Here is a 22202-nt window from a genome sequence, read left to right on the forward strand (position 1 = left end):
GATTAACCTCATGTGTAGCAAACACCAGGAAAAACATTTGATTGGAAAAAAAAGATTCTCTAAACGAAAATGTAACATATTTCCCTTCGTTCTCCTAAATGAAACACAGTAGCATTCACAGCTGGGATACTGCAGCGTTTTTCTGTGAAACGTCTATTTGCCTTCCTGACATCCCAGAGCCGGTCCCAGTCCGGCCCAATCACCTGTCACAGTCCTAAAACGGGCCGCTGCCCCCTTTCTCCCCCTTCACTACTCATCATTACACCACAAGCTGTCAAATTAAAAACTTTCAGGCTGCGTGAATGCCTCCTCGGAACTTTCCCTTTTTCCCAGCAACATATTGCAGAGATAATTGAGGATATTAGCAGCCAGACTGTTACCAAGAGATGAAAGGCGAGGAGGGAGCGGTGACAGCTCCTCTCGCTTGTGGCGGTAACGAGGGACTGTCAAAAGTCTCTCTGTGTTTATCTCGGATCATCTAGGGGGATTTAAAACCCTTACCTTCACAATTCCATTCTTTATGGCGCGTCCTTTATCCACAGTGATTTACGGGGGCTAAAGCCCTGCGCCGTGTGATGAATGAGGACTCTTCACAAGGTGTCAGGGCCAGGCAGCGGTGGGCGCCGCCGACACCCCCTCCCACCCGCCACCACTTCATCTTTCCTTTGGCTTTCTCCTCTCATCCTTCCCTCCATCCCCGTTTTCAAATTGGACTGATTAGATGCTGACATATTAAGTGGATTCGTCAGAAATTGTGAGTTGGCAGAAATAGATTTTTTCAGCCATGACAGTTGGACGGGATTTGATTTAAAAAGACAGCAAAAAGAAAAAAGAGGGCCAGATTCTTCTGCAGGATCCGAGAAACAACTCCAAGTTTTTAGGAATCTGATGGTCAACATTTTCTAATTAGGATTTTACACTGCAAAAACACAAAATCTTAAGGTTTTTTAGTCTAGTTTCTTATGCAGATGTCTTAGTACACTTGAAATAATATCAAAGCTAACTTACAAGTAACTTTTCAGAAAGATATAGGAACTTAATTTAAGTCAATAATTCCTTAATATTGATGAAAAGTTCCACTGGCAGATTATTTTTCCCTCCAAGTTATAAGTGAAATAATCTGCAAATGGAACAAGTTTTGTCTTATTTTAAATGAACTGAGATAATTGAAAGCAGGTCTTGTTTTCACATAAAAACCTACAATTTTCAATATTATTAAAAATAAAAGTTTAGATGTTTGAAATAGAAAACCCTAAACTGAACTGTCATCAACAAGAAAAAAACATTTTTTATATATTTAACGGATTCATTATTGGCAGTAAAAGACAAAACTGGCTAAATGTAGTAAAACCAGTTACTTTTCCAGATCTAGAATAAAACAAAATCACTGTTCAGGGTAAAAATAAAAAGTTTTGGCACATTACCAACAGCCTCTAAGTCTCCGACCGTTCCAGAAACATAAATAAGTTGTACAACATTAAATGTGGCAGTCCTCAAGGGTCGCTGTCCTACCAGGCGTAATTACTATAATTATTGATTCAGGTGTGTTAAAAGCAGAGCAACTTCTTCAAGGGGCCCCTGAGGGCCTGAGTTACTGTAAAAACATCATGGCTCACATGTGACTCATTTTAAAAACTTTTCTTCTTATTAGAAATATAAAGGGAGTCTCATAGAAGTTGGTGCAGCGATAAAGGACCAAAACAAGCTGCAGTAAAGCTCTGATTTAATTAACCCCGTCTCCTTCACACTCAGTATACCTGCTGTCGGTGTGTGTGTGTGTGTGTGTGTGTGTCCTGGTGAAAACCACCAACACTCCAGAACCAAGTTTACAATCCCAGACCCTCGTCAGCGCTGCCAACATGCTGCTGCAACTCCTGGACCTGATTGGAGGTGGAGGCAGAGCTTCAGAGTCTCTGCTGCTCGTTAGCAGCTAGCCGCTGCAGCAGCTCTCTGCTGGCAGCCGCGGCTCTGTGGAGCCGACACAAGCTAAACTGCTAACCTGCCACAGATTTTTTACCACTTTCTGCAGCACAGTTCATTAACACAACTGACACAGTTAGCAGAGGCGGGCTGGAACAATGCCCCCTCTGCCTGTCGCTGACTTGCAGGGGAAGGAGTTGTGCTCATTTTTACAAATTAAGCCCAATGCTTTTGACAAACTCCCTTGTCTTTCCATCTCATTAAAAAGTAAGGGGCTTCACCTGGTGGCACAAGCAGGTAATACAGAAAAGTCTGTGGCTGCAGAGGAATCCTGCAGGAGGCATCTGCTGCTAAATGTCACCAAACTGACTGGCGGAAACCCAGGGGTGTAACGGCTTATTAGGGCGGCTGCAGATGGGAAAGAGGAGTACATTTTTGCCAAAAAACTCAGACATTTTTAGATTAACCTGAGATTTTCTAGAAAAAACACTTTGGAATTTCTGAGCTCAAAGTTAAACGTTTGTGAAAGAAAAATCTGAAGTTTTGAGCTTAATCTCAGAACGTTTCTGGAAAAAAATTCAAAAAATTGTAAATTTGCTAACTCTAAGTTTTAGATTAATTTCAGAAATTTTCTAGAAAACATGAACATTTTTGAGCTGAAAAAGTTATAAATTTGCAAGAGGAAAGTGAGTTTTTTATATTAATCTCAGAAAATTTGTTAGAAAAATTTTGGAAATTTCAGAGCTTGAGTTGAAAATGTTTGAGGAAAAAAAACTTGTTTTAGTCTAATCTCAGAAATTGCACATTTCTGAGCTCAGTCAAAAAATATTTTTTTAATCAAAAATAGGAAATTCTCTAAGATCAAAAGTCATAGATTTGAAAGAAACAGAAAAATCTAATTTTGTGGTTAATCTCAAATTGTCTAGAAAAAACTTGGACATTTCTGGGCTCAAATTTCTGAGAAAAAATCCAGAAATTTTGAGATTGAGCTCAGAAATTAAAAAATAAATAAATAAAAATAAATTCTATTAGCTAAAAAGGGTCCTACATTTGCATAAAAAAATTCAGAAATTTTGAGATTAATCTCAGAAAATTTTGAGAATATAACTTGGAAATGTTTGACCTCCAAAATTCTCCATCCTTGAATGGATCTTTGCCATCGTCAAAATGTCGGATTTATTGCTGTAATGTTTCTTGTTCAGTTGAGAGAAATTATCTCTAAAATTAAATGAAAGTAATTTAAACATAAATTATTATATGATTTATATTATACTATTAATTCATCTCTGAATAACATCCAATGTGTTCAACCATTGGATTCATAACTTGAAACAATAAAAACATTATCAGCTGTTTCAAATAAATATCGACCAATCATGAACAGTCCTAATGTTCAAAGCCGACCAATCAGAGAACGATTGAAACTGATAATTATGTTAACGAGATGCATTTGTGATACATTTATATTCAAACTGCTGACCTGACAATTACATGACTGTAGTCCATAAATAGAAGTGACTTCTTGCTGTTTTGGTATAATAAATGGCCTTTTCTTGTGATTTTTTGCCCATTTCAGAACTTCTCCTCTTATCTGCAGAATGTAAGTTTTTGTTGGATGATCTGCAGTGTCCTGTAGTTTTACTTGACTGCAGCTGTGGCTCATTTCAGCGCCTCGCCTGTATTAATTTCATGGTCCACAGCTTCTGACAACCACCAGGCTGCTGGGAAAATCACGTGATTCAGCAAAAAAACTCATGATTCAATTATGTTTATTTGCCATTGAGGGGTGCAGTAATTAACTCGATCCCGCCACCCCAGCAATTGATTTTCAACGGGGTCATCAGGATGCAAGTAACCAGCACATAATCACCCTCCGTCTTGGTTTCTGCAGCAGACGACGAGCAGAAACGGCGACTAGTCAAAGGCTCACAAACATAATTAAAATGATTCATAAAATAACCCTGCACAATGATTTCAGCAAACATTTAAACAGAAACTTTTCACGATGAGTCGGGCTGCATTTGCATTTTCAGTTCATACATTTTCATTTGTTTTAGGGCAGCTGTCATGCCGATTGTAGAAACTGTGTCACAGATTTTGATGGGGCTGAGTGAGGGCGGGGGATCTGAAAGCCTTTTCTGTTGGGAGGAAGAATTCGTGGCATCCTGACACAAAGTGAAGTGTCATTTTATTGACATTGTTATGCTGACAACACGTTAAGATTTGTTTTAAGAGTTCAGAAATCCAGTCTAAGATCCTCCGGGAGTCGTCTCGTGACTTTGCATAAATATCACGTAATTAGCATTCAAGGGCGAGAGCAGATTCTTGCTGACAAGTCATGGCTCAATCATTTTAAAAACAGCAGGCCCTTTGTGTTGGTGCTGCTGCGAGTTTGGCAGGTTAGTCCATTAAGCAGAGCTCGGCTATGAATGAAGGGAGCGTACAATACGGCACAAACACAATGAAACACATTACGGCGTGGCGGGGAGAAGCCGCGCGTCAAGGTTACTTTAGCTTCACGTTTCCATCGGTTCTGCTTCCCGTCAGAATTTGATTTTACCTCCAGTTCTCTTTTAGATTCCCTTATTTAAATTAGCGTCTACCTTCAGCTTGGTTTCAATTTGGAGACAAAATGGTAATCATCAGCCGCACGGGGGAATCTCGTTTAGCATTCACTCGCGCGTTTCTTAAGGTAGATTATTTCACATAATTGAATGAGCGGCCCTGATGCACAAAGTTACCTCTCTGTTCTTTTTGCACCGCTTGCAGCTTTACTGAAGCATGATGTTCCAGTCGGCTGGCTAGCAACACGCGCTAGCTCCACTATTGTTAGCCGGCTAGCCGACGCGTCGCCGTACCTTCAGACTTTCTGTTGCTTTTTTGTCCTTTAACTTCTCTTCTGTTTGGAGACACAAACAAAGAATCAACACAAGTCCTCACTCTCCCATATTGATCTCTGCAGAGGAGAACAAAGAATAATAGAAACAGACATTAGAAGCATTCAGAAGTGGCTTGACATTGCAGGCTGCTAATGAATCAGAATGTAATTGTTCAGCCGTCTCAAGGGCACCTGTTAGGTGATTTTCTGGTTTTGTTGAGAGCGCTCTCTGCCTTGCCGAGGAGAAACATTCAGTCTGCTCGCTTTCTTCCCTTTGTTTGAATTCCAGAGCAATTTTCTGCCACTTAATAGATGTCTGGGCTTAAAAAGTAATTATGTTTGTGTCTTTAGGTTGTGAAAACAAAAAAGGAACAAATTGCTGCTCAACAATATTTGCCCTTAAATGAAGCAAATCACAGAAATAAGTCTGGAACGATTAATCGGATTAATTGACTATTGAAATAATCGTCAAAAAATGTAGTAATCGATTAATCGCTAACTAGAGGATTCAGACCCTCAGAAATTCAGAGGAATCTATGTTGGCACAAAACATTCATCAATTTGCTGGAAAGCTAAAAATAAAGGGAACCATCACCTTTTAGCAACAGGTTAGGGTCAAAACGATTAATCAGATTAATCGATTATTGAAATAATCATCAACTAATTTGGTAATCGTTTAATCGTTAACTGGAGTATACAGGCAGGACATTTAACATTTTGCTGGAAAGCTAAAAATAAGGGGAACCTTCATCTTTCAGGTCCAAAACGATTAATCAGATTAATCGATGAAATAATAATCAACTGGAGCGTACATCTTCTTAAAAAGGCCATTTGTAGACAGAACAACACAATCAGAGCAATAATTAAACTAAAACTGTAAAAAAAAAAAAGCTATTTGCATTTAAGATAAAAACTTTTGTCTGAAAATATGTTCAACAATGATCTCATAAAGTTGCGGTTTTAGCACCGCCTGCTTCAGATACTGTAAAAAAAATCTAATGAGCACCTTTGGCATTGAATTATTAATTGGTTAATTAAGAAACCAATTAATAATAGAGTAAATCACTAGATTCACTCTATTGATATAAAGTCAAGCAGAAAGACGTCTGATGATGTTTGGTGTATTTTTTAGCTGCAGTTGTAACAAATGGTCAATTGTTTACTGACGGAATGCTGTTTTACCTCTAAAAGCAATAATATAGTCATTCTTTTGTTTAAAAATGAATTTAATTGTTAGTTTATTTTGATTTTTAATGTATTTCTATATTGTATGAAGTTGTTTAAATGTAAAATCTGAAAAATGTCGCAATTGTTTATCTAATTATTTGTCAAAATAATCAATTACTAAAGTAATCATTATTTGCAGCCCTATGTTCATCGTGGGGAAGAATCTTGCATTAATTGTAGCTTTTCAGTTTCAGAAGTCAAAATTTTCTAAGATTAATGTCCAAATTTCTGTTTTCCAGCAAATCTGGAAAACAGATAATTATTTAGAAATAATTTTGAAATATTTCCCGAATACGTCATCAGACAGAGCTCTTAATTAAACAAACCATCAAGAAAACCTTTTCCTAAAAGTCCCTGAAAGCTTAAGGAAATGAAAATCATTCCTCTATAAATCAGTGAGAGAGTAATGCCTCGTTATGAGTGAATGTGTAAGTTTGCACGTTCGTGGTGTCACAAACGCAGAAATGATGTGTAAACCCAGCTCTACATCGACTTCCTGTCCTCTGTGCTCCGCAGAAACACTTCCTGGTTTACTGATGTTTCCAAGCCGTCACTCTGACTGAAACCGTCCGATACAAATCTCCCATCATGCCCAAACCAGATCCGTCCCCACAGCATCCAAAGTATTTAAATGACCAAAAATAAAAAGTAAAAACAAAAATCTGGCGATAAAATTACATCAAATTACAAATAAAAGTCATATTCAGTCAGCATGCGCCATAAAGGGTTCTAGAATAAGAGTTTACAAACGTTATAATCCAAAGAGCCATTTTGGGTCAGAACAGCCAAATTAAGTTTGTTTATAACTGCAAAACGTTACAGGAAACAAAAACTGATCATTTTTTAGAAATACCTACAGAAGGTAATGTTTTGTCATCTTTAAAGTCTCTGCAAAAACACAATTTTCCAATTATTTTCTAGATAATTTAGATTTTAGTGCAAATACCTTGGCATACTTGAAATAAAACAAAACTAACTCATAAGTAACTTTTCAGCAAGCTTGTTTTTAAGTCAATAATTCCTTTCTGTTTATGAAAAACTATTAGTTTAACTAGCAGATTATTTAACCTGTAAAATGGGAAAAATGTCTTAAGTGAAATAATCAGCCAGTGGAATCAGAACTTTTTAAAGAATTATTGACTGAAAACAAACTTATAAATGTCGAGGAAAAGTTACTAGAAAGTTAGTTTTGTCTTATTTCAAGTGAACTAACATATTTGCACAAGAAACTAGACCAAAAATACTTCTGTGTTGTAATTTTGTGTTTTATTACTATTTTTAGGTTTTAAAATAAAGAAATAGGTTAAACTTTTCCAGCCATCTGAAGAATAGCAAGGAAGAAAAACACAGTAGATGGAGAGTGATAAGATCTACAACAGACTATCCATATGATGAAACATGGTGGTAGCAGCATAATGCTGAGGGGCTACATTTCTTCAGAACACAGATGCACACCACACTTCTCAGATTTTGCCAAAAACTTTACAAAATTGTATTTTTTTCTCGACTTCATGGTGGAAAAACTATGAACACATCCTCAAACTGTGAAAACGTAAAGAGGTGTGAATGTTTTCGCAGAAGCTTGCAGCAGTTTCTCATCTGCATGAGGGTGAAGATGCAGCGCTGCATATTGTTCTGATGAGCCAGGTGTATCGACGTATTGACAGCAGCTAGAGCGTCTTTTTTCTCTGCACAGCATTTCAGGACGCGCAGCGGAACAGAAACACAGCTGACAGTTCAGCTGACGGCCACAGTCTGGCCTGTAACTACATTAACGTCTGTGTGCGTTTTTAACACGCCGAGCGAAAATCAATTCTCTGTTAATGTGATTGAGCCGCGAACGAACTGAATACGTTTCACTGCAAATCAGGATTTATTTACCCTGAAGTGTCTCTTATTTTCCTTAAGAAAATAAAATCACACAAATATATACATATGTATATACAGTATATTATATATATTGCGTACGCCATCATTTGTGTCTTGATTTTTAACTAATTTTTTATTCCATGTTAGCGCTGAATTAAGAGAAAAAAATGACATTTTTCATAAACTGTTCAAGAAAGTCTGAGAGTTTATCCTAAAGAAAAAACATAAAAATAAAGGATGAATTCAAATACATGAATTGTAAAATCAAAAATAAGCTAGAAAATGTTTCCAAATATTTTTTTCTTTCTATAGCTAATTCTAATTAAGCGCTGGACTCCTGGTGTCCATCGGGTTCAACATTCAACTTTGAAAAAAGTTTAATGATAGAAAAAAAGTAGCCACCCTATTTTATGTTTTCTCACAAACAGAAGAAAGTCTGGAGTGTTTACACTGAAAACACCTACATAAAATTAAAACATGACATAAAATAAATGAATTTTGAAATAATAAATAAGCTATGAAATGCTCCAAGGTATTTTTTTAACACTGAATAATTAAGCGTTGGCTAAAATATCCCCACTCTTGATGGACATTCATCTTTGAAAAAAATCCCACAATTTAAAGCTGCAGTATGTAACTTTTATGAAAGGGAAAATAGTTTTTTTTACATATTTGTTAAAACTGTCACCATGTTGTCACCAGTATAATATTAGACTATGAATAGATCGATGTTCTCCACCTCTTCCCAAAGTTGCTGTTGCAGTCTGACGAACCGCATCACTCCCGGTCAAGAACAACCAATCAGAGCCAAGAGGAGGGTCTTAACGCTGCCAATCAACCTTGTTTACTTGCGGCTAAATGTGGCAATGGCAGAGAAACAACTTATTATTCCATGAAAACTGTTTTTCCACCGTCATCGGAGGCCATGCTAACCAGCATTAGCATTCATGGTTGTTTGTAGTTGTACATGGAGCAGGCAGAGGACATAGATTTTTTTCACAGATTATGTTTCATATGCTGTCAAGGTGATAGTTTTAACAAATATGTAAAAAACATGTTTTAATAACAGTTGAATACTGCTGCACTAATGATAGAAAATATTTTTAAAAATAACTTCAAATACTTAAAATTATACTGAGCAATTTTATTAGGCTACAATGAACTCAGATGTATATTTTAGATGGAAAATAGACACAAACTCCTCCAATGCTTTGTCAATAAGAAACAGTAACAAGACTCATTCAAATGACAAAATCCCATTTTAAATTTTCTATTTTTTTACTGGTTTAAACCCAGAAATACACCTTGTTCAATCCAGAGGAAACAGTGTTAAACAGACCAAAACAAACAAGTTGTCCGGCTCCAAAGTCACAACAACACAAACAAACGGATCGATCCGGAGCGCTCTCCTTCAGAGGTAAAACCGTTAAAACCGCGCCGCCGCCCTGAAAGCAGAGTATTTTTAGGTGGCTCCGCTTCACAGCAGTAGCCGACATTAACAAGGCTTCCAGTTGGTGTTCCTGTCTGCGCCTCCAAACCGACAGAGAGTCCACAACCGCTTGAAGATAAATTTAGAAACCATTTATCTCTTTTAAGGCTGTGCTGTCTTTGCTAACAAAGTGCTTTAATTAATGGAAGTCCATGCAAAAAACCCCAAAACCCAGAAATGCAAACATATGGTGTCGATCTGCTCTGAAGCTGGCTGCACAGCAGGTTCTCATGGACAAACAACATCAGAGAGGAAAACTCCAAAGAAACCGAGAGGTATGATGGGGAGAAGACGGCTCTTTCTACTGCAACAGGACGACTGAACACCGTTTGCTCACAACTTCAACAAAAACGCAGCAGAAATCAGAGCCATCCCCACGGAAAAGTCTTCAACGAATAATCAGGAAAGAATAATTAAAAAATCTATTTAACATGTTGAATCATGACAGTTTCAAAGCTTGGAAAGCAACACTCTGCATCCTGAGTGTTACATTTCTAGCAGCTGGGATTTTAAAGCTAGCATTAAACTGAAATTTGCTTAATTTATAAGCAACATTATCATAAAAATATTCAGCAAAATCACTTTTAGTTTTCCTGAACTCATGCAGATCTGACTTAATGTTGTTTTTTTTTAAAGGTGTGCTCCAAAATCACATAAATACTGTTTTCATAAATGTAATTACAACATTAATTTACCCCAAGTACAACGCAAAAAACATCCCAGAAGCATGATGCTGCCACCACCGTGTTTCACTGTGAGGACAGTGTTCTAAGAAGTTCAACTTCTGTCAAATCTGAGCAGAAAATCCACTGGTAGATTATTTGACTTATAACAAGACATATTTCCCATTTTACAAGTGAACTAGCACATTTGATCATATATTAAAAAAATATTTACTGAAAACAAGCTCCTGTATCTTGCTGAAAAGTTTACTGTAAGTTAGTTTTATTTCATTTCTGTTGAAACTACTCAAAATGGAGCTAAAATGTAAAGTTTTGTGTTTCTGCAGTGCAGGCGCCATGGTAACGGGATCTGTCCGAAGTATCTGCAGCATCCATCATGTAATTAAAGCTGCCTGTTACCACTGCCAACAACGTGATCAAATATAGAACTTCCTCTGAAGAGAAAATGCTGGAAAAGTGAAAAACTTCATTCCACCTTTCACCACAAAAACACAAAATCTTACTAAGTGTTTTTGGTCTAGTTTCTAGTACAACTTAGTCAAGGAAAAGTCACAATACTTTATAATAATAGTAAAAGTAAAAAGTGCAGTGAAGTAAAACATCAAAAAGGGCATTTTTCCCAAAAGTCTCTATCTAAGATACAGAAGCTTGTTTTAAGTCAATTATTGATAAAAATAAAGTACTACTTCCACTGGCAGATTATTTCATTTAAAACACGGGAAAATGTTTTGTTATAAGAGAAATAATCTGCCAATGAAACTAGTAAGGAATTATTGACTTAACACAAGCTCACAGAGCTTTCTGAAAAGTTACTTGTATGTTAGTCTTGTCTTCAATTGACCTTAAATATTTGCACTAGAAACTAGACCAAAAATACTTAGTAAGATTTTATGTTTTTGCAGGATTTCTACCTTTAAATTTTAAAAAAATGTGATGACACTTCCTGAATTTACAATGTTGTAATTCCACAGTATTGGCTCAGAACCTGCTCAGGGATTACTTCTTCCTCCAGAGAGGCAGCAACGCTACGTAAAACCCCAAGCGTCAAATAATACTCATATACAGTCTGCAGTTTTTATTCACAAGTATGCAGCTTTAACAACACGATGTAACAAGATTCCTGTGAAGATTTATGGGATCACATTACAAGATAACTAATGCTTATTGAAAGGACCTTTAGATGAAGTGCTGCTGTTTGACTCTCACTTCTGGAGGCTGATGGCTTCTGAGTACGGCCAAGTGACAGCTAATTTCCTATGAGACTGGAGGTAATGACCAGGCTGTGGCGAGGCTGTGTTTAATCTAAATTTATGACAAACGGAGAAAAAAAAATCCTGCAAGAAGACAGAAGAATTTTTTAAACTAACAAGCAGCGGCTGCTGGAACCAAAATGGGATTTCTGATATTAAAGTAGAACAGAAATTTGCAGGATTTCAGCTCTGAGTCCAGAATGATGTTCATCACAGCAATAAAGCCTCATTCTGCCACACTTTTTGTGAAACATGTGCGACCCCGAGTGCTTTCCAGTAATTAAGCAGGTTTATTATTATAGAAATATGCAGCAACACATTTAAATCCACTCAGAAACCCCAGAGATGAGAGCAGAGGAGGAAACGCTGGCTTTGTTTTCAGGAAACAGAAAGTTTGCAACAGGAAATAAAAAGTAAAGAGGGGATAAAATAACAGAATCAAAAGGTTAAAGTACTAAAATCAAGCAGAAATCATCACTCCACACATTACTGTGTTAAGTAAAACAAAATTAATGTAAGAACTTTTTTAACTTGGTCACAGTTGTTTTCTTAAATCTGAAATTGTTTGGAGTAAAATCTACTTATTCTAGTTAAAGAAAATGCAACGTTTCAGTTTTACTAAATACCTTCAGATTTATTTTTGTTTGCTTGTTAGTGTTTCATACTCATTTGACTTGCATTTATATGACATGCTGGTTTTATTTGAATATGATGCTTGTTACTAACTGTTGTTGGTAAATTTACATCAGTCCTATAACATGTAATTAAGTTTAATTATTAATTATTTGTTTAAATTTAAATGATTCTACTTCCAACCTAATTTGTTTGTTTAAATTATACTTAATTCATATTTTCTATTTGAATGTAGTGAAATTAAATTACTGACCACAGTAAAACGTAATTAATATTTGTTGTACATTGTAAAAACACAAAATCTTACCAAGTATTTTTTTTAGCTAGATTTCAGTGCAAATATTTTAGTTCACTTGAAATCAGACAAAACTAACATATAAGTAACTTTTCAGTTCTCGTTTTAGGTCATTATTAAATAATATGAATGTAAAAGTACTTGTTTCATTGGCAGATTATTTAATTTATAACATGGGGAAAAATTATAAGTGAAAATTCAGCAAATGAAATTAATCCTTTTTATTATTATTCAATAATCAAATTAAAACAAGCCCCTGAAAAAGTTACTTATAAGTTAGTTTTGTTTTATTTCAAGTGTAGTAAGATATTTGCACTAGAAACTAGTTAAAATACTTGGCAAGATTTTGTGTTTTTGCAGTGTAATGTGTTGCTTAATGTTATTGAGTAGATTTGGAGTATTTGTTTTTACAGTTTAGAAAAAGTTGTTTTAGATTTTACTTTAAGCTTTTTAAGCCTCCTAGTGGGCAACAAGTTTATGACAGATGTGCAAAAGCAAACTAAAAACCTCACTGTGTGTTTTTGTTAACAATTTGGATAAAAACTACCCAGAGTCATTTTCCCACAATAAAAATTAATTGTATATGTATATATGGGTGTTGTCATTTAGTCAAGTAATAAAATCTAAAAGTACATTTTTCCCAAAACGTTACTCAAGTAAATGTAACTAATTGCTGCCAACCTCTGAAAACAAAACTGTGCTAAATATTCTGATGGTGCTGAAGAGCACAGTGAGATAAAAGTATGATCATAAATAAAGGTAAGAGAAAGGAAGCACAATTAAATTGAAATTAATGTAAAACATACATATAAAAGTTGATTAATCACAATAAGAAACTCAAAATATGGATTCAAAGTCATTTAAATGTGCCACAAAACAAACAAAGACATACTAGTCAGTTAAATTGGGAATAATAACAAAATAAATATCTGTGGATCTCCAAAGAAAGCTATAATTTCTTGCTCTTTGTGTTTTAAATATCGTCTACAAAACACTTTTTCAGTTTTTTTTTTGTTCTTTCAGGACTCTTTCATCAGCAGCAAATTTCACAGATTTGCATCTGAACCAATCAAGTTGTGAGTTTTGATATTTTCTAAGACTCCAGGAGGAGAAGAGAGCTGAAAATTTCATTAAACATGAAAGAAAAAACTGGAAGAAACAGAATGAATAATAAAAGATGCTCTTCAACCATTTTCTGTGATTTCCTAATCAGCTGGAATTTAAATCAAAAACAAAGTTTCCATTTTAGACACTTAAAAATGGAGCTGTTGATTTTTTTTTTTTTGGTGATTTAATTTTTCATCCCTGCGACTCTGCACTGGAGTGCGGTGAAAAGACTCGCCCACATTACTGTAACATGATTTGATGTTATGTGACACGACATTATGTCATGTAACATTACAAGACCTGTCTCCAAATAAACAACATCATGCTTGATTTTGTCATTTCCCCCGCCAACACCGCCGCCCTCCTGAATATTCCCCATCGCTCCCCGCCATCCGGGGAAAGACATACGAGTTTGTCCGCCAATCCATCTTCCGCCTTTACGGTTTGTCTCGCCGTCGCATGTCGGGACGTCGGCTGTGAAGACATCACGGGACGCGGACGGGGAGGTCAGCGCACCATTAAATCAGCGGCCTCTTAAAGCGAGCCAACGCCCTCGCAGGGTGACAGACGGGGTTTCCTCACCGCCGTATGAAGCTCCGTGCCAATCAGGACAGAAAAATGTAAATAAGCAATAATAAGAGGAGGGTAGTAACTGGTTACAATTACTGAAATTAAACATTTTTGGATCGACTACCCATAGAGTAACTTCACTGAATGAAGAAAAAAGACATAAACGAAACACAGACAAATCTACTAAGAAAGAGGATTAGGGCCACTGAGAAAAATAGAAAAAACATTCTGACTTTAATTTCAGAACCAGAATCGTTCAGGACAAGTTTCTGCAACATCTTATTAGGGCCAGTGTAGATATAAAAAAAGAGAAAAGCTGTAGAGTAAATTTACGCCAAAAAACTAACATTTTGAAATGAATCTCAGAAACTTTCTAGAAAAACAAAATAATTTACTGAGCTCAAATTTTTACTTTACTCAAATTTTGAGATTAATTTCAGAATTTATTGGGGAAAAATGTGAAAATTTCAAAGTCAAAAATTTGTGGAAAACCCCCCAGAAATTTTCAGATTAATCTTTGAAATTAAGAAAAAATTATCATTTTCTGAGCTCAAAACTGTTTTCTGAAAAGTTTTTTTTTTTTTATAATTCTGTATGTCTTCAACTTTTTTTTAGCCAAACAATGTAAAATGTTTGTGTAGATGAAATGGTGGAGATGTACTCTTTCTTTTATATTTACAATGATCGTAACACTCTGCTGTAAATCTAGATTTAAAACGCAAACCTACCAAATACATTTTGAACTAAAGTTCACTTCGTGGATAAAGTTCACTTCTACAAATCGTATAACAAGGAAGAAATAGTTATCTGTTTATTTTTATATGCTAATAACGTAACTGACATGCACCAAAGAATGTTTATTTATTTAGGTTTTGACAGACTGACATTAAAATTTTGAAATGTTTTTTTTTGTTTGTAGTGGCCCTAATGTTCTTCCATACATCTAAGCTGAAGTTAAAGAAGGACTCGTTGTTGTTGTTGTGCACTTGCTTTGTTTTTGTCATGTATTTTCTACCTGCTGAGACATTTGGCACTAGAAGTATTTCCCCCTGCTCTAGCATACAATATATTTTCATTATCAACTGCATTCATAGTGTAACCTCAGTCTGTTATTTTGTAATTATGTTATTTATTTGAAGTATTTTTTTATTTTAGTCTTACCAGAACTTGGACATAACTTTACATTTTTGTCTGATGATAATTTTAAGTGTTAAATCAGATGATCTGATCACTTTTTTTACTCTTACTCGGGTAATTTCTTGGACAATAACGTTTTACTTTTACTTGAGTAAAAAATGTCGCTGCTCTGGCACTAATCAGACGTCTCTGTGATCCTTTGAAATGCAGTTTTCTTACAGCCGAAGCGTGCAGCAGGTGGTTGAAGTGACAACAGTCTGCTATGTGGCAGATTAACGCTCCTCCAACAGTAAACACACTCAGTAGGGTATGATGCTTTAAACTGGGATAATCATGCAAAGAATTAGTGCTATATTAAAATATATGCAAAGAGTCCATTTAGCAAAATGAAGTGAATCAGCAATGAGAATCACAAAGCCATCTGCCCTCCAGTGTTTAGCTTGGTGCTAAGTTGCTGTTGAAATAAGTCTTGTTTAAATGCCCCTCCGCCCTCCTGTACCATAATCGTGCCTTTAGAGCGCCAGACTGCTGCAGTGCATTAAGATAAAAGCGCTAAAATAGCGTTTGTGCTGCATCCCAAATGGATGCCGCTAAGTGAAGCGGCGTGCTGCTCCAGGAGTGGAGGGAGGATGCTAGCACGAGTGGGAACACTTTACCCGGTGGGGGTTTGCACCGCTCCCACGGCAACAGCGCCTCATATATCTTTCCCCCCCGCTCGTCATTCTTAATGCACGCAAAGTTAATTTATCACATTTGCTCATTTAGCTCGTATTTAGCAGCACAGCTCCATTACTATTCATGACATGATTTGTACATTTTGGGCTGACTTTATTTTTGCAGACAAATGACTTTGAACACTTTGAATCAAAGACTTTTTTTTATGGAGAACAGGAAGGGGACTTGTGATAAAAAAAAGTCTCAGTCACAATGTGTGGAACACATAAAGGGCTGCAACTAATGATTATATCAGTAATCGATTAATCAATTATTCTAATGATTAATAGTTTAATTGTATGAGAAAATTGGCACGTTCTGCAAATTTTTCATTTCACCACTTAAGCCTTTTTTATATAATACTAGAAATACATTAAGAAATGAAAATAAATAAATAGCTCAGTTTATTTTACAGATAAGAAAAGCAAAAACAGAATTAATCTCTCCAGTGTCTCATTTTTTAATCAATCTAAAATGCTAAATATTTATACTTTTGTACTTGTTTGATCAATGCTCTGACTGTGTTGTTCTTTTTTTGAGTCTATATACTCTACTTAACGATGAATTGAGTCAGTGAACTATTATTAAAATAATTGATTAATCACGATTAATCATTCCATTAACAATTAACTAGTGGGTAGTAACTAGCTACTTTTATTCAGTTACTTGAGTAACATTTTAGAAGCAGTTTTACTAAACTGTACATTTTTTACTCTTATTTGAGGAAAATATTTACATACTGTAAGAAAATTCACTGAATGAAGGACAAACATTTTTTACCCGTAATATATCAAACACAGACACACTTACAGTTTGATAAAGTGGGTTTGTGTTCTGCACAGGCTTTGTTATTATAATATTATTATTCTCTATTTACTGAGCCTGCTATTGCTTTTCAAGGTCAGATAAATCACCATATGTCGTCAGCAGAAGTACTTTCCCCCACTGTAAGTATTATTACCATATAGTAAAAACAAATATACAAAATCTTACCAAGTATTTTTGTCTTTCTGTTGAAATATCTTATTATACTTAAAATAAAATAAACTTACAAGTAACTTTTCAGGAGGACATAGGAGCTTGTTTTCAATAAATAATTGTTAGTAGTTCCACCTGCAGATTATTTCACTTATAACAACATATTTTCCAAAGTCATTAATGAAATAATCTGTCGGTGGAACTGGAACTTTTTTAATCAATATTCGAGAATTACAGACTTAAACAAACGGATATATCTTACTGAAGATTTTGTCTTCTTTTAAGTGCAATAAGATATTTGCATTAGAAACTAAACAAAAATACTTTTAGATTTTGTGTGTACATATAATAAAAGCAAAAGCATCAAAATAGGCAGGAATATAAAAAGGCACATCCGAGACCTTAGAGGAGTTGGAGCAGAAACTACTGTTCCCATAATCCAGTAAGTCACACCTTCAGCTGGAGAGAATGCTGAGAAAGACTATCAGCTTTACACCCTAATTCATCTTCCATAGACTCTTTTTCATCCTGAGAAGCTTAAAATGGATTAAGCTCACAGGCTCCGAGATGAAAAATAACACAAAGGTGCATTTCGCCACAAAGCCATCAATCTGCTTCATGTTAAATGACAGAGCTAATTACCTTGAGAGCTTGTTTGCTGGCGACACTGAAAGATAAACACTGTTCTGCGAAGCTGAAGCCAGATGCCAAGAGATGGGGCACCGTTTGCTCCCTGAATCTGTGATTTAACACCCGACCTGCCGGAGAACGCCGGGCGGTGCAGACCCCCGATCGCCTCAGAAACACATTCCTATAAAACCCCAGAGGGAAAATAAATGTGTTTGGCTGTTTACAAGTCTGCACCGCTGAGGGCGTTGGAGCATTGCATAATGTCGTCCTGAAACAGGGGATGGGAGAGGGACCTTGGCCCCTCTTCTTTCACTCAAACGCACGTGTTCACTGAGCTCCATAATGAGAATCCACCTCACCAAATCTTTCAATTCAAGGACTTGCTTAGATTGACTGTAATGCCTAAGTAATCAGCCTGTTCTGACCCACCTTGTCCTCGGCCGGGATTTATAGCAACCAATTACTGATCTCTATTACCCAGCGTGCCTCTGGGATGGAAATGAGAGGAGTGGACGGAGGGACGGACGGCGTTGTCCGCGCGGTCTGGGTGAAGAGACACTGGCCTCCACCACTTCCTGCTTTCTGCTCATGTTTCATACGCCGATACAAGGCCAGGGGCCAGGAGGCAGATCTTTATCGTCTCTCAGGTGGTAAAAACTTTTTCATTGCTTGAGTTGAACTGCCACGACGCTGTGAGATTTTTTACAGCACCACTCACACTTTCTGGCAGCTCCAGTAAAAAGTCGTAAAACTTTAAAACTGCAGCATGTAACTTTTATAAAGATTGTGTTTTTTAAAACTGCGATTCACCATGTCGCTACAGTTTGTTATGAGACAGATATTATGTTAAAAGATCATCCTCCACTTCCTACCTGAGCTGCTATTACTATCTGAAGAAATGCACCAAAAACAACCAATCAGAGCCAGGAGGAGGGCCGTAGTGCTGTCAATCAACCTCACAAGTAAGTATTATAATGGTGGAGAAAACCGTTTCCACTGAAAAGGCCACCGACTTTCTATTTCAGGTTTGTTCTGTTTATTCTTTATGAGTTTAAATTGCCATTAACTCTAACAAGACCACAGCATCACAGATCCTCCACCGTACAGTGTGCTTTTTAACATATTTAACCAGATGTAACCAGATTATTTGTTACAGAAAAGCTACATTTTAGCCTCATCATTTCTACTTTTGGGCAAAATTCTTAATGTTTATCTTTGTGACAGTAAGTCAAACTCTTGGCTTACCCATAAATGGCCAAATATTGCTTTTAATGAGTTTTATCATTAAATTCAAATTTAATTTCATATTAAATTTTCTCAGATTTTACTTTTATTTAAAGTAATTCTCATTCCAATTGCTTTATTTACTTTGTGTAGAAATGGGGCTTTGCAGACGTCCCTCATCTGAAGTTATGGAGACTTTGGGACCCCAGCATGTTCCTCTATGGTGCAGCTTTCTAACAATTTAACCTGCAGAAATGGGCAACAGATCTTTTCTGTTAACAATTTCCTGACTCGTGTTACTGGATCAATGTGATTTTAATCTGGAGATTTTATTCCCACTGGATAAATGCTCTTAAACCAAAAGTTGCTGCTTTAATCAAAGATGAGTTTATTTAAGGCTCTTTATACATCTTTATCAGACTTAAGACAAAGAAAAACAACTTTTTCATGTTATTCTTTTTTAACTTTTACCACCAACTGAGAATACTGCGTCTGTTTTCTTTAATTTTGTATTTCCCTGCATAAATTTTCCCATTAGCCAGCCTTGCGAGTGAAATTAAATCAAACCCGTTGCTTAATTTAACGATTCAGGAACCCTTTTTTCACAATCAGCCTCGGGCTGTTTATATTCCAACACGCTTTTGTCTTTCGTGATTTAGAAAATTACCACAACGGACTAATCTTCTCCTCTAAACCAACAAGCTGGGTCTTCCAGCACTGCTGTAAGTTATAGGAGGCATTAGGAAAAAAACAAGGTCAAAGGTTAACGTCATTCTATTTTTATCCAATGTTAGCCTCTCTGTCATTTTAAGGATTTTTCCCCCACAATTTCTGCAGCAGTTACAGTTTTTTCCATCATATCAAAAGAAAGAAAAGCCCTTTAAATAGTAAAGCATTATATATTGTCCAACGCAGAAGCGTGTAGGTTGTGAAAGAAAACACCGATGTGTGGCTGCATGCTCGTCATCGATTAGTTCTTTGCTGAAATATGCGAAACAAGAGCAAGCAGGGTTGTTTTTGTGTGTAAAACAGCAAACGTGCCGTTTCTGCGTCTCCCTTTAACTTGGAGACAGAAGCATTGTTGATTCTCTTTAGAGATGCCTCCGCAGAGTGAAAACAAGCTCCTCTCTGACAACATGTGAGAAACCAACTGTGACATTCACAATGAGAGTCTCAGAGATGAACAGTACAGCTGTGGGAAAAGCTTTAGTCTGTCGCAACATTTCATAAGTTTTAGATTGGATTACAGGTTTCATTAAACAGCGCGGCGGCAGCGGTTAGACATTCATCATGGCCGGTGGTGGGAATAAAAGCAGGTTGTCTTCATATTCGGGTAAACATCTCGGTGCAGCTGACAGTCAACAGGAACAACAAGTTTCTGAGGATTATTACCTTTGAGGAAAAACGTTAAATTGACTCCAGCTCCCATAAGATTATTAATTTACTTCTTATAAATGAGAAGCTGCAAGAGCCTGTCCTTATTTTCATCTGTAGCAGTAAGACGACAGTCACCAACGCTGACGATCCTGGGAGTTACCAGCAGCTTTTCTCTCTGGTCAAGCTGCACAAATATGATACCCAGATCGAAAAAAAATCTAAATTAATTGCATTTTAATTTAAAAATATAGACAAAATAAACATTTTAATAGCTCAACAACAAATATATTTATTGTTATTCAACCATAAGATTGGAGCAAAGTTCAGCTTTCCAGTGTTTCAGGAACCCTGATCATTCATGGAACTTCTTTAGAAATGTGAATGCTAACATTAGCATTAGCATAGCGTCTGTGCTGCTGCTACATGTTTAACATTGAGATGCTATGCTAGAATAGCTTTGATGATAGGCTAACTCCTTTTAGCATAACTTGAACACAAGTTTTCCAGCGTCCGATCCGATAATTTTTGAAGCAGAAATTAACCCTTAGTTGGCCGAGATCGCTGTTGTTTTCAAATGTGTCCTTTAGATTTACACATTTTTAAGAAACAAAAGTTCTGGATGGAAATGTTGTCGGAAAAAACTTTTTTTTAAAAAAAGCATTTAGTCAAAGTTATTAAATGTGTTGAAATATTTAAGGTGTTAAAATCAATGTAATTAATTTTTTAAAAATGTGTTGAAGTCCCAGCCCTGCTTTAAATGTAACTGACAAAAGTGACAGTAGCTGCATTTCTACTGTCCACAAAACCTTGTCAATAATAATAATAATAATAATAATAATAAACTATTTCACAATTGCGGTGCTTCCATTAAATAAGAGATGTAATTAAAATCACACATGGATACATTTGTTCACTCGGTAAGTCATTAGTAAACACACCATCATCCTCCCAACACTTCCTGTTGTCTCCTTCGTCGTTTCAGTCAGTAGTAACATCTGGTTATTGATCACATGACTGATGTGATACAAAACAAAGTGTTTCCATTGTAATTTTATAAAATAAATTTTGATGCAGCAAAAACACCACTTATTTTTAGTGCAAAACAAAACTTATTTCAAAATTTATGTTTCCAAAAAGCAAGTTTCTTTGTGCAATTTTAATTTGTGCAATTTTAGGGTCAATGAAAGTGCAGCTAAAGGAAAAGGTGGAGTTCAAGTACCTGAGGTCAACCATCCAAAGTAAAAAGCAGTGAGCAACAGGAGGAAATGGAACCAAACGAGTTAATGGAGATGAAGGTCAGGGATGATCTGCAGGAATCTGTTTTTCTTTCACATCCTGGTGTAAGTTAGAGGGCCAGGAATGTGTCATGGTGTTTAGTTCGGCGATGGCTTTTCCTCATTATTCTCCACTTTCAGCGGCGCTGTAAGTGCTTTATGTAACGCGTCCTTGGAAAGAGCCAGTGTAAGTAACAGTAGGTGATGTGAAGACGCTCCAAAGTTTCACCTTTCAATTTGCTGCTTTGTCTTCATACAAGAAATCTGAAATGGCTGTTGATTCAAAGGCATTTTAAAAGCTGCTAGATATTACCTGACCTCCGCATGAACTCTCTGACATTTCACGTTCTCAGTCGTGAATCTAGCGCAGACTTTCTTCCCACAGGCAGCTTTCAAACTGGATTTGTTACTGTCTCCAGCGTTCATTGAACTTTCCTTCATTATTTTCAGTGCAGAAGGCTGCAATTAACAGAGGAACTGTATACACATCAGCCTGCTGCATTTTCACTCCGCTGAGACATCAAAACTGCAGAAATATAAATCATTAAACCACATCTGAGTGTGGCTGTCATGTTTTGTTCTGCAGCGTCGATATATACCTTTTTCCAACAGTCAAAGCAAACAGGCAGAACGAAGGAGAAAACAGCGATATCTGATAATCGTATCCTATGTTGCCGTGTTTTTCATCAATACTCCAAAGGAAGTCACAATAGCAGTGCAACATGTTATATGTAACATCATTCCTCTTCCTGTGCTCCTGCAGAAAGGAAACTGGAGGAACATAAATGGTCGCTGGCAACAGGAAGCGACTGAAACGTTATCTTCATTGACTGGTTGATGCTTAAAAAAAAACTGCGCAGCCATTAAAAAACATTTCCGCTCCCACAAATGGAGGTGTTCCCGTCACATTCCAGCCATGAAATCAAACAAGCATCTTCCATTTGTTT

General features: G+C 36.3%; 1 protein-coding gene across 8 annotated transcripts in view; it reads right to left on the reverse strand.

Annotated features, from left to right (window-relative positions):
- LOC116735781 (RNA binding protein fox-1 homolog 3-like) overlaps positions 1-22202 on the reverse strand; it is a 551222-nt gene that overhangs the window by 504464 nt on the left and 24556 nt on the right. The window contains exon 2 of one of the 8 annotated variants that reach the window (XM_032587869.1): positions 4662-4819. The exons of 6 other annotated variants lie outside the window; for them this stretch is intronic. The gene's annotated coding sequence lies outside the window, so the exon portion shown is untranslated. Of the gene's footprint in view, positions 1-4661; positions 4877-22202 lie in introns of all 8 variants that reach the window. One more of the 8 variants, XM_032587870.1, reaches the window with a different exon arrangement.

This window comes from Xiphophorus hellerii, chromosome 16, assembly GCF_003331165.1.
Source record: "Xiphophorus hellerii strain 12219 chromosome 16, Xiphophorus_hellerii-4.1, whole genome shotgun sequence".
Taxonomy (NCBI): domain Eukaryota; kingdom Metazoa; phylum Chordata; class Actinopteri; order Cyprinodontiformes; family Poeciliidae; genus Xiphophorus; species Xiphophorus hellerii.